General features: G+C 38.0%; 1 protein-coding gene across 42 annotated transcripts in view; it reads left to right on the forward strand.

Annotated features, from left to right (window-relative positions):
• ZBTB20 (zinc finger and BTB domain containing 20) overlaps nt 1-15,983 on the forward strand; it is an 848,937-nt gene that overhangs the window by 739,738 nt on the left and 93,216 nt on the right. The window lies entirely within an intron of this gene.

Genomic DNA, 15,983 nt, shown 5'->3' on the forward strand with positions numbered 1-15,983 from the left:
TTTAGCAGTGTGTAGCAGTCATTAAAAATATTTTCTGATGGCATTCATAGTTGTTTCACCTCTGGGTTTCCCTCTTAGCAAACTTTGGCAAAGAATACAAGTTTTCTAGCTGGACAAACTTAGATCCATATAGGAGTGTCATAAAGCACTTTCTACTTTGTGAGGCTGATTAAACCACTGTCTTGCTGTGCCTCAGTTTCTTCACCTGAAGAACAATGGATGGTAGCTTCTATTCTGGAAGGTTTTTGTCAGAATTAAATGAGATAATATATGTAAACCCCCTAACATAGCGTCTGAAACATGGTAGACACTTATATGTATTATTTCTCTTCTCCCTTCTTTTTAAGAGAAATGCCTGGGTGATCTGATCACTTCTTTGGTCTTAAACTTACTGTTAGTAATTTTTCTCCATATCCAGATTACTTGAACCAATCATATTAGGTTTTAGCCTATCAGTTTTTGTTCACCATAAAGGAAATCATTCTGCTGTGTTATATACTAAGATATAACTGTAAGCAAAATGACTCGGAGATAAGGTAGTGTGTTGGAGCTAATAGACTCAGAACTCAGCCAGGTTCTTTGTTGCTTTATCGCCAGCTCCACCCTCATCCTTGACCTAAATACCCTCTCAGAGACGGGGCAGGAGCAGAGCAGCCAGGCCTCAAGAGCCCTGTTTCTGAGCTACTTAGGGCAGTGAATTTGGAGTAGATTCTGAAGGGAAAGCATGTCCAAATGCATAGAACAGTTGAAATCAATGGCTCGATCTTTAGATTTGGGCTACTAGAAAAATTCCAAATTCTTTCCAGTCTCTAATATATGGTTCTTCCTCTCTTGATTCAAACCTAATGATTAGGTTTTATTTTCATCCAATGGGAACAAGTATGACTACTCGATTATTCTATGTGATTGTGTTGCAGATGTAAAACTCTTTGTAATAGCACAAACTATGTCTAATCATACCCTTTTTTACTTTCCTAATACACATAGGTTGGAGCTCAGTAAATGTTGAGTAAACAGATTTAGCCAGTGACTTCTTGACTATGATAGTGACACAGGATCCTGTTTTTACTGTCCAGCAATATATTTTATGTATAAATACCTGTATCAATAGACCTCTCCCTCTGTGTGTATACTTATATATGTGTATGTATATATATTGATTTTATATAATTGTTTAAATGAAAGACCCAGTTGAGGGACCCAGTTCCATTGGGTCACTGATAGCCCTGAACCTACTTATAGATTCATTACTGATAAAGTTACCGGCTGTATAATTAACTCTGTGATCACTGGCCAGTCCTCAGTTTCCTCATTTACAAAATAACTAGATTAAATAATCACTAAGGTAGGAAAACATTTCAACTCCATAATTCTATTTTTTTTCTCTCCAGTAAGAAATGACGTGTTTTTTTGAGAGCTATGCTATTATTGTTTGAACTTCGTGCCAAGTTTTCCCCTAATGCAGGAATCACAAATGAAATCTACTAAGGGGCTGGGAATTTGTACTTGCTTTTAAAATTCAGAGCATCTATTGAAACTGGTGTCTTTTCACTTCAATTACCTATCATTTAGACACAGACATTCAACATGGTGGGACCAGCCTGACCCCCAGAGGAGCCTGCCCTGCTCCTGTTATTTCAAAAAAGAAACAGAAAGCTGCCCAGACCGCCACTTCTGGAATCCTTAAGGACACTTCCTCTTTGGTGGAAAAGAGGCCTGCCAGCTCATTATGGCTTCATAGATGCTTTTCTAGACTCTCAGGATATGCTTGGTATTGGTGACAGTCTGCCCTAGTCAGCCTCACCATTTCCAGAGTGACGTGTTCCTGTTGTTTTTTTTGCTTTTTTTTTTTTTTTAATAATACCAGCATATTTAATGTTATGTGATTGTCCCCATCAGGAAAGTAGGTGTTCATGTCATTAATGTGCTGATTTTGTTCATGAAAGAGTAAACTGCCAGTATGGTACAGTACTACTGGGTTGTTTTTTTTTTTCCCTCTTCCTTTTACAAGCAGAAAAAGGCCCTAAATTGTGCCTTTGGATTAACATCTTCTCCTTTCACATTTGAATTTCAAAACCCTCTTTAAATGAGCAATTCTCAGGGTTTCCATTACTGACAGCTGCCTTTGGGTGTGTCCCTGTGACTTTGTGACTTCCCTGGTGGCTCAGACGGTAAAGAGTCTGCCTGCAATGCAGGAGACCTGGGTTCAATCCCTGGGTCAGGAAAATCCCCTGGAGGAGGGCACAGCAACCCACTCCAGTATTCTTGCCTGGAGAATTCCATGAACAGAAGAGCCTGGCGGGCTACAGTCCATAGGGTCACAAAGAGTCGGACACGACTGAGTGACTAACACACACACATGGTGACTTTGTGGGGGGCATTTCTTCCTTTCAGCTCTTTGAGAGTTTTCTGTGTCCGGGCCAGCACTCAGAATCTCACTAGTACTCCAACAATAGCCTCTCCCAACCTGGCCTTCCTGACCAAAATGAGCACACTGTCTCTGTCACTTTACCTCTCTTTCAGATGCTCCCACCTTCCTGAAGCAAAAGAAGAGTCTTAACATTTAATTTCTTATCTGATAATTTTTGATAAGCACCCAAGTATTAGATTTTTATGAGTGCTAAGGGGAAGACCCAGACAATAGGCACCAAGTCTTATTTTTAGACAACTACTTTGCAGTACAAATGAACAACACTTGGGAGTAGCCAAGTCTCATTCATTTGGGTAAAAGAACAGGGTTGTTGCTTCCCCTGTATCAGGATCTCCTCCTCTTTGGTCTGCAGTGCAGTCCCACTTTGGTTTAATTAATCCATTAAGGTCTATCTTAACCCTAGTCAGTAATGATGGAGGGGCTCACCGGAGCCATCCAGAATGGGAGAAATTAGATGGATAATGATTTTTGTGCTGATGATGTGTTCTGTCTTTTTATATAGTTGATCCCGTGAGGGACATATTTCTTTGGTGTATTCCTGCTGATGTTCTCAAGACAGATATATTACAGAGAAATAAATCAGACTATGAGATTTTTCTAGTGTCTAATTCTTGGTGTGTAAATTTAGTGTTTTAAAATCAAAGCTATTTTTAAAAAATATATTTTTATAAATATAATATTAAATAATCAAGAGGATGAGAGAAATTTGAGTAACTCATTTGAGTATTATTTTTATTACACTTAGATGCTGTTATAGAATATTTATGTTAATAGTCTTCTGATTGCTCCCTCCTCCAAGAGTAAACTGTTTAAGATGATTCCTCTTCAGTCCAGTTCAACAAGTGTTTACTGATGCCTACCACATGCATAACAGTTGACAGTTCCCAAAAATCAGGAGACTTAAGTAGCTTTATATGTCTTAAAGTATATATATATATATATATACACACTATTTAAAATTAAGACCTATAGTTGCAATGCAACAAATTAATCAAACTGTATTGGGTGAGTACCCACTATATTTTTTCCTACCATCAGTGAAATTTATAAGCAATTATAATGTACATTTATTTTTTGATATTTATTTATTTATTTGGCTGGAGCAGGTCTTAATTATGGCATGCAAGATCTTTAGCGCTAGCATGTGAACACTTAGTTTTGGCATGTGGGATTTATTTCCCTAAGCAGGGATTGAACCTGGACCCCCTGCATTGAGAGCATGGAGTCTTAGCCACTGAACCACCAGGGAAGTCCCATAAAATACATTTAAAGTACAATAAATCTTTTAAAGTGTGGTAAAGTGGATGCGGTGGTTTTTACCTTGTTTAAGAGGATTGGCCACTGGTTGACAGCAATCTTGAAAGTCTCTCCAGCAGAAGCAGCCTTTAAGTAATCATTTGAAGGAAGGAGAGATGTTCTTCAGCGCTGAGGAATTATTCCACAGATGCAGGCTTGTGCGGGAAAGATTCAGAGATGAACTTTCCCACATAAAGGAACGATTCTCAATGGGAAGAAGCCAAAAGGCAAAGGAGATGTCCTTAATGGCTATAGGGGGACCTTCATGGCACCATTTTCTGAGAGATTAAATGAGCAAACCTATAAAAGTCTTTTGGTGCTGGTAGTCTGGAATTCATAACTGATCTGAAGTAGGATAGAAATCCTCTGGAGGACTAAAAAGGGAACTATGACAATCAAACCATTGAGAAGATGTTTGGAGTGAGGAGGCAATTTTCATATCCTAGGTATAGTGTGATCAAGAGTTGTGCTATGCTTTGCTTAAGTTGCTCAGTCATGTCCAACTCTTTGTTAACCTCATGGACCACAGCCTGCCAGGCTCCTCTGTCCCTGGGGATTCTCCAGGCAAGAATACTGGAGTGGGTAGCCTATCCCTTCTCCAGGGGATCTTCCCGACCCAGAAATTGAACTGGGGTCTCCTGCATTGCAGGCAAATTCTTTACCAGCTGAGCTACCAGGGAAGCCTGATCAAGAGATAGCCAAAGATAATAGTAAAAAATGCGTGTTTGAGTTAAGATCATTTTAAGAAATTTTTTATATTCTTACATGCATATAAGAATAAAAAAAATTTTTTTTCCAGATTAGTTGATGTTTGTTTGTTTTTCAGATTTATTGGTTGGTTTTTTAAATTAGTTTTTCATTGGCGTATAGTTGCTTTGCAATGCTGTGTTAGTTCCTGCTGTACAGCAAAGTGAGTCAGCTATATATACACATATTCCCTCTCTTTTTCAGATTCTGTTCCCACATAGATAATTACAGAGTATTGAATAGAGTTCCCTGTGCTATTCAGTAGGTTCTTATTAGTTATCTATCCTATATATATAGTGTGTAAGTCAGTCCCATCTCCCAATTTACCCTTCCTCCCCTTTCCCCCTTGGTAACCACAAGTTTGTTTCTATGTCTGTGACTCAACTTCTGTTTTGTAAATAGGTTCATTTGTACCATTTCTTTAAGATTCCATATATAAGTGATATCATATGATATTTGTCTTTTTTTATCTGACTTACTTCACTCAGTATAACAATCTCTAGGTTCATCCATGTTGTGCAAATGGCATTATTTTGCTCTTTTTTATGGCTGAGTAATATTCCATTGTATATATGTGTCACATCTTCTTTATCCATTCTTTTGTTGATGAACATGGAAGCAAAATATTTTATTACAGAAAGTTTAGCAGAAGTTTGGGGCTTTAGATGGTGTCATGGACTGTAGTTTTGTAGCATTTGAATAGCGAAATGATTTAAAAGGAAAGAGAGAATGCTCAGTAGGGAATTTGAGGTGCTAGCAGAACTTCTAATCAAAGGTATTCTGAAGTGTTGACTAATTAACTTAATTAACCATAACTAAAAGAGGCAGATTCTAGGAAAAGATGAATGTGTGCATCAACCCCTCAAATGCATGAATATAAGAAGAAAAAAACTATGAACCTTAAGGTAATGCCTTTCAAGGGACAACCCAGTTAGGAGATAGTAAAGGAATGTTGAAGTAACAATTGAAGGGATAAAACTGAGCCAAGATTTTAAACATCAGAAGAAAGGATTAAGAAGTCATTTTTGAGAAGCTTTTTGGAGAAACAAGAAATTGAAGGAATGTTGCAGTGCCATCTTAGCCAATGTTCAAATTCTATATGTGGGGGAAAAGGAAGCCTCAAAGAGAGAAGTGATCATGTAAACAAAGCTAACTTGTAGACGAACCAGAACTAGGTCATAAGGGTGTTTGATCACAGTGACGTGCTCCTTCCGTGTGCTGTGCTGCCTCCATGAAGGACCTGTCCAGTCACTTCTTGTGGATGTCATGAGTTAAGCAAAGAAAGGCTAAATTTGTAGAGACCAGACTGACACAAACTGACTTGTGTAAATCCATTGATAAGAGAAAAGGAGAGGGTGATGTTGAAATCTCCATCACTCTATCAGCTGTGGCCAGGATGGTCAACAGAATAAGGGGAATGCATAGTTTTTAGTATTTCAGAGCAACTTCTGATTGCCTGCTAAGTATCAGGATCATGTGTAAGCGGGCACAAGATGCACAAACTACACAGTCTTGCAAGTATAGAAGCATATTTATATTTTGTTTAAAATATCAACTCTTTTCAACTTGATCCTTAACATTGAGGGGAAATTCTAGGGGCTACATATTGAATTAAAATAATTAAAATTGAACCTAGACTTAGCTGGTTTAAAATAAAAAACTGAAACTGAAGAATATGACACTCTAACCTAAACTGGGAAGCTAGTTTGCTTTGGACCTTGACTGGCTTTCTTCAGTACAGGCATGCAAAGACTTGGCCAATGCTAGAGTCCAGAAAACATGTCGTGCTTTGCTTGTGACATATTTTTTAATTAGCCCCTTTTCTTCAGGAAGACCTCCTAGGTTTTGCCTGAGTAAGGACCATAAACTTGAGTCCATGCTAACCACAACTGTAAAGGTCTTGAGAGAGATGGAGGAGATTCTATGTGATTGTGACCCGTTGAAGGGGGCTCTCCTGCATAATGTGATCCATGTCTTTCAGAATAGAGCTTTGCTCCCATGTTAATACATTCTGGAAATTGCTCAAGAGGCAGCTTTGGCATTAGAATAGCAACTTTCAAAGCAGTAAACGTCAGCACTTCTATTTCTCCTTCTTGGCGTGCATTACATGAAGCTGGAAGGACTAATTGGCTAAATGAAGGGACTCAGTGTCGCAGAGTTGAAATCCTGGCATGTAAATGGAGAGGTGGGGAGAGACTTGCATGCATATCTATATGGCCTCCCTTTGTGAATTATCATAATAGAAATGGTTCTGCCCCTTCTCTAGTTTCCCTGCGAGATGAGTTGGGGTGTGAAGTGCATAGCACAGAAATTCGCCATGCTTTGTATCTATGATTACTTGTCTCTGTGTGCATCTTTTCCACTCCTAAATTGCATGTTTACTGAAGGTTGCTGAATAATACATTGTTTTAAAAGATGTGTCCCTGAAGTAAGGTTATGACAATTATAATATGACTGCATACAGCTGAATACTATAATGAAAAAAAAATCAGTAAATGTCATTTTTAAACGCAAACAAGGAAATACATTTCTTATTTGTTTTATAGGTATTGTATCTGCTTCTATGACCTCTGCCAAACATTTATAAGGACTTGATCAATACTTGGATCAGACATTGCATATGAGATTGGTTCCCTGAGACAGCAGTCAACTTAGCATGGAGAGGGAGTGCCAGTCCTCATATCACACGTGCTCTTTATGAAAGAGTACTTCAAGATAAGCTCTATAACTCACTCTTAACCTTTTTATAAAGCTAAAGTCCAAGACTCATTTGGTTTACCTACCCTGCCTTCTAGCTAGGAAACCTATTATAAAACTTATAATAGAAAATCACAGTACTTTCATATGAGGATTTAATATCTCCTGAAGTATATCAGAATATTATAACTAAACTAAATCCCTGATGTTTCTTAAACCCCCCTTTTAAATGTTTGATCTGAATTATGGATGAAGAACATCTATTAATACATCATCTTGCTGAAAACCATTATCAAATCACGTCTTTTTAAAATTTAATCACTTTTTTAATTTAATCTTTTAACACCAAAAATATTTTGTACTGGGGTATAGCCAATTAACAATGTTGTGATAGTTTCAGGTGAACAGAGAAGGGGCTCAGCCATACATATACATGTTTCCATTCTGCCCCAAACCCCACTCCCATCCAGGCTGGCACATAACATTGGGCGGAGTTCCAGGTGCTATACAATAGGTTTTTGCTGGTTTTCCATTTTCAATATAGCAGTGTGTACGTGACCTTCCCAAAGACCTCAGCTGTGCCTTCCCCCAGCAGCCATGAGTTCGTTTTCTAAGTCTGTGAGTCTTTTTCTGTTTTGTAAGTATGTTCATTTGTATCATTTCTTTTTAGATTCCACATGTAAGGGATGTCATATGATATTTCTCCTTCTCTGTCTGGCTTACTTCACTCAGTAAGACACTCTCTAGGTCCATCCATGTTGTTGCAAATGGCCTTATTTCATTCTTTTTAATGGCTGAGTAATATTCCATTATATATATATATTTATACCACATCTTTATCTTTTCCTCTGTCAATGGACATTTAGGTTGTTTCCATGTGTTGGCCATCATAAAGAGTGCTCAGTGAACATTGGGGAGCATGTATCTTTTCAGGCCCCATTTTTCTCTGGATATATGCCCAGGAGTGGGGTTGCAGGGTCATATGGTAGCTGTATCTTTAGTTTTTTAAGAAACTTCCATATTGTTCTCCATAGTACGTGAACCAATTTACATTCCCACCAACAGTGCAAGAGGTGTCCTTCTCTCCACACCCTCTCCAGTATTTGTTGTTTGTGGATTTTTTGATGATAGCCATACTGACCAGTGTGAGGTGATATTTCATTGTAGTTTTGATTTGCATTTCTCTAATAGCTAGTGATTTTGAACATCTTTTCATGTGCTTATTGGCCATCTGTATGTCCTCTTTAGAGAAACGTCTGTTCAGGTCTTCTACCCATTTCTTGAGTGGGTTGTTTGTTTTGATGCTATTAAGTGTCATAAGCTGTTTATAAATTCTGGAGACTAATCTCTTATCAGTCACATCATTTGCCAATATTTTCTTCAAATCTGTGGGTTGTCTTTTTATTTTGTTTATTCTTTCCTTTGCTGTAAAAAGTTTTTGAGTTCAAGTAGATCCCATTTGTTTACTTTTGCTTTTATTTCCATTATTCTGGGAGACAGATTAAAAAAGATTTTGCTGTGATTTATGTCAGAGAGTGTTCTGCCTATGTTTTCCTCTAAGGGTTTTGTAGTGTCCAGTCTAATATTTAGGTCTTTAATCCATTTTGAGCTTATCTTTGTGTATGGGGTTAAGAAATGGTCTAGTTTCATTCTTTTACATGTGGCTATCCAGTTTTCCCAGCACTATTTGTTGAAGAGACTATCTTTCCAACATTGTGTAGTCTTGCCTCTTCTGTCATAGATTAAGTGACTATGGGTGCATGGGTTTATTTCTGGGTTTTCTAATCTGTTCCATTGATCTATATTTCCATTTTTGTGCCAGTACCATACTGTTTTAAATACTGTAGCTTTGTAGTATGGTCTGAAATCAGGGAGCCTGATTCCTCCAGCTCCATTTTTCTTTTTCAAGACTGCTTTGGCTATTCAGGGTTTTTTGTGTCTCCATGAGAAATGCTGGGCTGGATGAAGCACAAGCTGGAATCAAGATTGCTAGGAGAAATATCAATAACCTCAGATATGCAGATGACACCACCCTTATGGCAGAAAGTGAAGAAGAACTAAAGAGCCTCTTGATGAAAGTGAAAAAGGAGAGTGAAAAAGTTGGCTTAAAGTTCAACATTCAGAAAACTAAGATCATGACATCCAGTCCCATCACTTCATGGCAAATAGAAGGGGAAACAGTGGAAACAGTCACTGACTTTATTTTTCAGGGCCCCAAAATCACTGCAGATGGTGACTGCAGCCATGAAGTTAAAAGACTCTTACTCCTTGGGAGGAAAGTTATGACCAACCTAGACAGCATATTAAAAATCAGAGACATTACTTTGTCAACAAAGATCCATCTAGTCAAGGCTTTGGTTTTTCCAGTAGTCATGTATGGATGTGAGAGTTGGACTATAAAGAAAGCTGAGTGCCGAAAAATTGATGCTTTTGAACTGTGGTGTTGAAGAAGGCTCTTGAGTCCCTTGGACTGCTAGGAGATCCAACCAGTCCATCCTAAAGGAGATCAGTCCTGGGTGTTCATTGGAAGGAATGATGGTGAAGCTGAAACTCCAATACTTTGGCCACCTCATGCAAAGAGTTGACTCACTGGAAAAGACCCTGATGCTGGGAGGGATTGGGGGCAGGAGGAGAAGGGGACGACAGAGGATGAGATGGTTGGATGGCATCACTGACTTGATGGACATGAGTTTGGGTAAATTCCGGGATTGGTGATGGACAGGGAGGCCTGGCGTGCTGCAGTTCATGGGGTCGTGAAGAGTGGAACACGACTGAGCAACTGAACTGAACTGAACTGATACAAATTTTGAGACTTTTTGTTCTAGTTCTGTGAAAAATCCATTGGTAATTTGATAGAGATGGCATTGAATCTGTAGATTGCCTCGGGTAGTATAGTCATTTTGACAATATTGATTCTTCCAATCCATGAACATGGTATATCTTTCCATCTGTTTATATCTTCTTCAATTTCTTTCATCAGCATCTTAGTTTTCAGAGTACAGGTCTTTTGTCTCCTTAGGTAAGTTTATTCCTAGGTATTTTATTCTTTTTGATGCAACGGTAAATGGTATTGCTTCTTGAATTTCTCATTCTGATATTTCATTGTTAGTGTATTGAAATGCAACAGATTTCTGTGTATTAATTTTGTAACGTGCAACTTTACCAAATTCATTGATGAGTTCTAGTAGTTTTCTGTTAGCATCTTTAGGATCTTCTATGTATAGTATATCATGTCATCTACAAACAGTGACAGTTTAACTTCTTCTTTTCCAATTTGGATTCCCTTTACTTGTTTTTCTTCTCTGATTTCTGTAGCTAGAACTTCCAAAACTATGTTGAATAAAAGTGGTGAAAATGGGCAGCCTATCTTGGTTCTATCTTAAAGGGGATGCTTTCAGCTTTTTGCCATTAAGTTTGATGCTAGCTGTAGGTTTGTCATATATGGCCTTTAGTATATTGAGCTATGTACCCTCTATGCCCACTTTTGAAGAGTTTTCATCATAAATGGGTGCTGAATTTTGTCAAAAGCCTTTTCTGCATCTATTGAGATAATTATATGGGTTTTATTCTTCAGTTTGTTGATATGGTATATCACATTGATTGATTTGCAGATATTAAAAAATCCTTGCATCCCCAGGATGAATCCTAGTTGATCATGGTGTATGATCAATGTATTTAATGTATTGTTGGATATGGATTGCTAGTACTTTGTTGAGGATTTTTGCATCAGTGTTCATCAATAATTTTCTTTTTTTGTGGTATCTTTGTCTTTTTTTGTGGTATCTTTGTCTGGTTTTGGTATCAGGGTAATGGTGTCCTCATGAAATAAATTGGAAAGTTTTCCTTCCTCTGTGACTTTTTGGAACAGCTTCAGAAGGATACGTGTTAACTTTTCTCCAAATGTTTGATAAAATTCACCTGTGAAGCCATCAGGTCCTGGACTTTTGTTTGTTGGAAAGTTTTTAATCATGGATTCAATTTCAGTGCTTATGATTTGTCTGTTCATATTTTCTATTTCTTCCTGTTTCAGTCTAGGAAGACTGTACCTTGCTAAGAAACTGTCCATTTCTTCCAGGTTGTCCATTTTATTGGCATACAGTTGTTCATAGTAATCTCATGTGATTCTTGGTATTTCTGTGAAGTCAGTTGTAACTTCTCCTTTTTCAATTCTAATTTTACTGATTTGAATCCTCTCCCTTTTTTTCTTGATAAGTCTGGCTAAAGGTTTATCACTCTTGTTTATCTTTTCAAAGAACCAGCTGTTAGTTTCATTGATGTTTGCAATTGTTTTCTTTGTCTCTATTTCACTTATTTTTGCTCTGATTTTTATGATTTGCTTCCTTCTACTAACTTTAGGTTTTGTTTGTTCTTCTTTCTCTAGTTGTTTTAGATGTAAGGTTAGGTTGTTTATTTGAGATTTTTCTTGTTTCTTAAGGTAAGACTGTATTGCTATAAACTTCCCTCTTAGAAATGCTTTTGCTGTATGCCATAAGTTTTGGACTATTGTGCTTTCATTTTCATTTGTCTCTAGGTATTTTTTAATTTCTTCTTTCATTTCATCAGTGATCCAACAGTTGTTTAGTAGCGTATTGTTTAGCTGCCACATGTTTGTGTTTCTTAGAGTTTTCTTCTTGTAGTTTATTTCTAATCTCATAGTGTGATCAGAAAAGATGCTTGGTATTATTTTGATTTTCTGAAATTTACCAAGCCTTACTTTGTGCCCAGCATGTGGTCAATCCTAGAGAATTGCTAGTATTGGTTGCTTTTGAATGGAATGTCCTATAAGTATCAGTTAGGCCCAATTCATCTAAAGCATCATTTAAGGCCTGCATTTCCTTACTGATTTTCTATCTGGATGATCTGTCTATTGATGAAAGTGAGGTATTAAAGCTCCCCATTATTATTGCATTTCTGTCTATTTCTCCCTTTATGTTTTTTAGTATTTGCCTTACATATTGAGGTGATCCTATACTGGGTGCATATATACTTATAATTGTTATATCTTCTTCTTGGATTGAACCTTTGATAATTATGTAATGTCCTTCTTTGTCTCTTATAACAGTCTTTGTTTTAAAGTCTATTTTGTCTGATATGAGTATAGCTACTCCAGCTCTTTTATGATTTCCATTTGTGTGAAATACCTTCTTCAGTGTTCCTTCAGTATTACCTTCATCCCCTTAATTTCAGTCTGTCAGTGTCCCTAGGTATGAAGTAGTGTCTTGAAGACAACATATATATGGATCTGATTTTTGTATCCACTCAGCCAGTCTATGCCTTTTGGTTGATACATTTAATCCATTTACATATAAGGTAGTTATCAATATATATGATCCTATTACCATTTTGTTAATTGTTTTGGGTTTACTTTTTGTAGATTTTTTCCTTCTCTTGTGTTTCCTGCCTAGAGAAGTTCCTTTAGCATTTGTTGTAAAACTGGTTTAGTGATGCTGAATTCTCTCAACTTTTGCTTGTCTGGAAAATTTTGATTTCTCCATCAAATCTAAATGAGAGTCTTGCTGGGTAGAGTATTCTTGGTTCTAGGTTCTTTCTTTTCATCACTTGGAATATATTGTGCCATTGCCTCTGGCTTGTAGGGTTTCTGTTGAAAAATTGGCTGATAACCTTATGGATTTTCCATTGTATGGTATTTGTCTTTTTTCCCTTGTTGCTTTTAATAATTCATCTTTGTCTTTAATCTTTGTCAGTTTGATTGCAATGTGTCTCGGTGTGTTCCTCATTGGATTTATCCTGCCTGGGAGTCTCTGTGCTTCCTGGACATGGTTGACTATTTCCTTTCCCATGTTAGGGAAGTTTTCGACTATTATCTCTTCAAATATTTTCTCGGGTCCATTCTCTCTCTCTTATTCTGCTTGGACCCCTATAATGTGAACATTGGTGCATTTAATGTTGTCCCAGAGGTCTGTTAGACTGTCTTAATTTTTTTCATTCCTTTTCCTATATTCCGTTTTGCAGCACTGATATCTATCATTCTATCTACCAGGTCACTTATCTGTTCTTCTGCCTCAGTTATTTGATATTGATTCCTTTTAGTGTATTTTTCATCTCTGTCTATTTGTTCTTTAGTTCTCCTAGGTCCTTGGTAAACATTTCTTGTATCTTCTCAATGTTTGCCTCCATTCTTTTTCTGAGATCCTGAATCATCTTCACTATCATTACTCTGATTTTTTTTTTCTGGGAGGTTGCCTATCTCCATTTCATTTAGTTGTTTTTCTGGAGATTTGTCTTGTTCTTTCACCTGGGACATAATCTTATTTCTTTTCACTCTGGGTAGCTTTCTGTGATTGTGATATTAGTTCTAGAGGTTGATGGGATTGCAGTTCTTAATTCTTCTTTTTGCCCTCTTCTGGATGAGGATAAGAGGCATGTGCAATCTTCCTGATGGGAGGGACTGGCTGTGAGGGCAACTGGGTCTTGCTCTGATGGGCAGGGCTGTTCTCAGTAAAACTTTAATCCAAATGTCTGCTGATGGATGGGACTGTGCTCTCTCCCTGTTAGTTGTTTGGCCAGAGACACGCAGTCCTGGGGTCGATAAGTTCCCTTAGTGGGGCTATTGGCGACCTCCAAGAGGGCTCCTGCCACAGTGCGGCTCCAGGACTGCACTGTCAGTGCACCTGTCCCTGTGGGAAGCCACTGCTGACCCACAGCTCTGCAGGAGACCCTCAGTCACGCACAGGCAGGTCTGGCTTAGTCTCCTGTGGGGTCACTGCTCCTGTCCCCTGGGTCCAGCTGTGCACAAGATTTTGTTTGTGCCCTCCAAGAGTCTCTGTTACCCCTAGTCCCATGGAAGCTCTGTAATCAAATCTGGCTGACCTTCAAAGTCAGATTCCCTGGGGATTCCCAGTCTCTTGACCAAATCCCAGGCTGGGAGCCTGATGTAGGGCCTAGAACCTTCACAACAGTGTGAGAACTTCTTTGCTATTATTTTTCTCCAGTTTTCCCACCCAGCAGGGCTTGATTTTATTGTAATTGTTCTCCTCCTACCATTTCATTGTGGCCTTTCCTTTGTCCTTGGTTGTGGGGTATCTCTTTTTGATGGGTTCCAGTATCTTCCTGTTGATGGTTGTTCAACAGCTAGCTGCAGGTTTGGTACTCTTCAAATCACCTCTTAAAATATTCGAGGCAAGGAAGGAGGGAGAGTTCTTTGACCTTTGACCTGAACTCTCTTTAAGCTTTTCCCATTTCCATTAATTATGGAACTCTGAATCCCAAGGTTGATATAACAGACAGAATGAATTTAAGTTATCCACCTCTTTGTTAACTTTTGTCGTTTTATTTTTGAAACACATTTTATGCTTAGCAAAATTTATGAGAGCAGAACCTGATACAGTGATGGTCTACAATATAAATACCAACAGACTTATAATTGTTAAACTGTTGATTGTTGAGAAGATAAACTGAAATCACAGGGTACCATTGTATGAAATTTTGTGATTAAAGAGTGTTCCATGGAAGCTTAATGCTGAAAAAAGCATCTTGGTGACTCAACTGAATCCTAGGTGAATTTTAAACATTGGTAAATAAAATTTGAGTATGCCAAATTTGATTCAAAGGTCAAATATTGAAAGGTTTCCCTTTGACTGTGGAAGAAAAGGGCTTGCTTAGAGTAGAGCTTGGTTAGAGCAAAAGCCAATAAGTAGGAAGTGTCACTTCCATGTTGTATTCTACCCAAGAAGTGAAAACAATGCGTTGAACTTTGACTATTATCATTCATTGGTCATGACACTCTAAATGTGACTAACCTTAAGTATATAGCAGCTTTTTGTCTAGTAGCTTATTATATAATTTCATTCATCTCATCAGCAAATGAATATACATGAATATGAGTGAATATAAATATACAGGTATGCTTCTCTCCACTTAGTGTTACCTATATATTCAATGAGAATCAAAACCAGATCTAGGTTTGATGTTCGGAATTCACAGACTGTTTTCTTCAAGGCCAAGTGGAGCAAGTTATGTTTAGTTTGATTTTAATCCATTTCAGAACCTAGACATCTTATAAAATGTCTGATTGTATCTTGTTTTTCCTGTAGATTTCTAGAGAGTGAGCTACACTTGAGGGTGGAGGGTAAATTTGTTTTCTAACAATGAGGTGTTTTTGCTCTGATAATCTCATCAGTCGAATTACCAGAAAATTCATATTCTGTGTCAAACTCACACAAGGCAAGTAATGACAGGTAGCATTATATTCACGAAATGTACCTTCTTGCTGTGTATTCCTCACACAGCAGACCAAAGTTGCTTTTAGAAAACTATAACTGGTGCTTATAGAAGGTCCTGCCATGGTGATACCAGAGAAGCAGCAGCAACAATTCCAAAGGGATCTCTGCCCTTTGTTGTCTTAGAGCAGCAGCCAGGTGCACTTTGAATCCCATCTAGAGAACTCACAGGACAAGGTAAGAAAGCTACAGTTCGAGCAAAAGAGGCAGTGGTCTAAGCAAAATGGAGTTTGTCTTTCATTTCTTTATTTTTTATCCTGCTGTCATGCCTGAGGGAGAGAGAAAAATGAATTTAAGTAGAATAAAGAATCCCTCAGATTTGGTTTCCTTCTGTGTTCAGCAGAGCTAGAGAGGGGCTGCAGAAACAGCTGGGACACTGAGGTACCCTCATACTCGGCCAGTGCCAGCAGCAGATGAGGCCTCGGGCTCATTCCATGGGAGATTGCACTAGGATACAGCCAGAAACCAAATGAGGTGTCAAGGGAGAGAGGGGAAGAGACAGAGTGGATGTCAACCAGATGAGGGACACTGAGGAAAGGGAGTATGTTCCCTCAGAGGTTTAACAAGCAAGG

This window comes from Cervus elaphus, chromosome 19 (assembly GCF_910594005.1).
Source record: "Cervus elaphus chromosome 19, mCerEla1.1, whole genome shotgun sequence".
NCBI classification, from domain to species: Eukaryota; Metazoa; Chordata; class Mammalia; order Artiodactyla; family Cervidae; genus Cervus; species Cervus elaphus.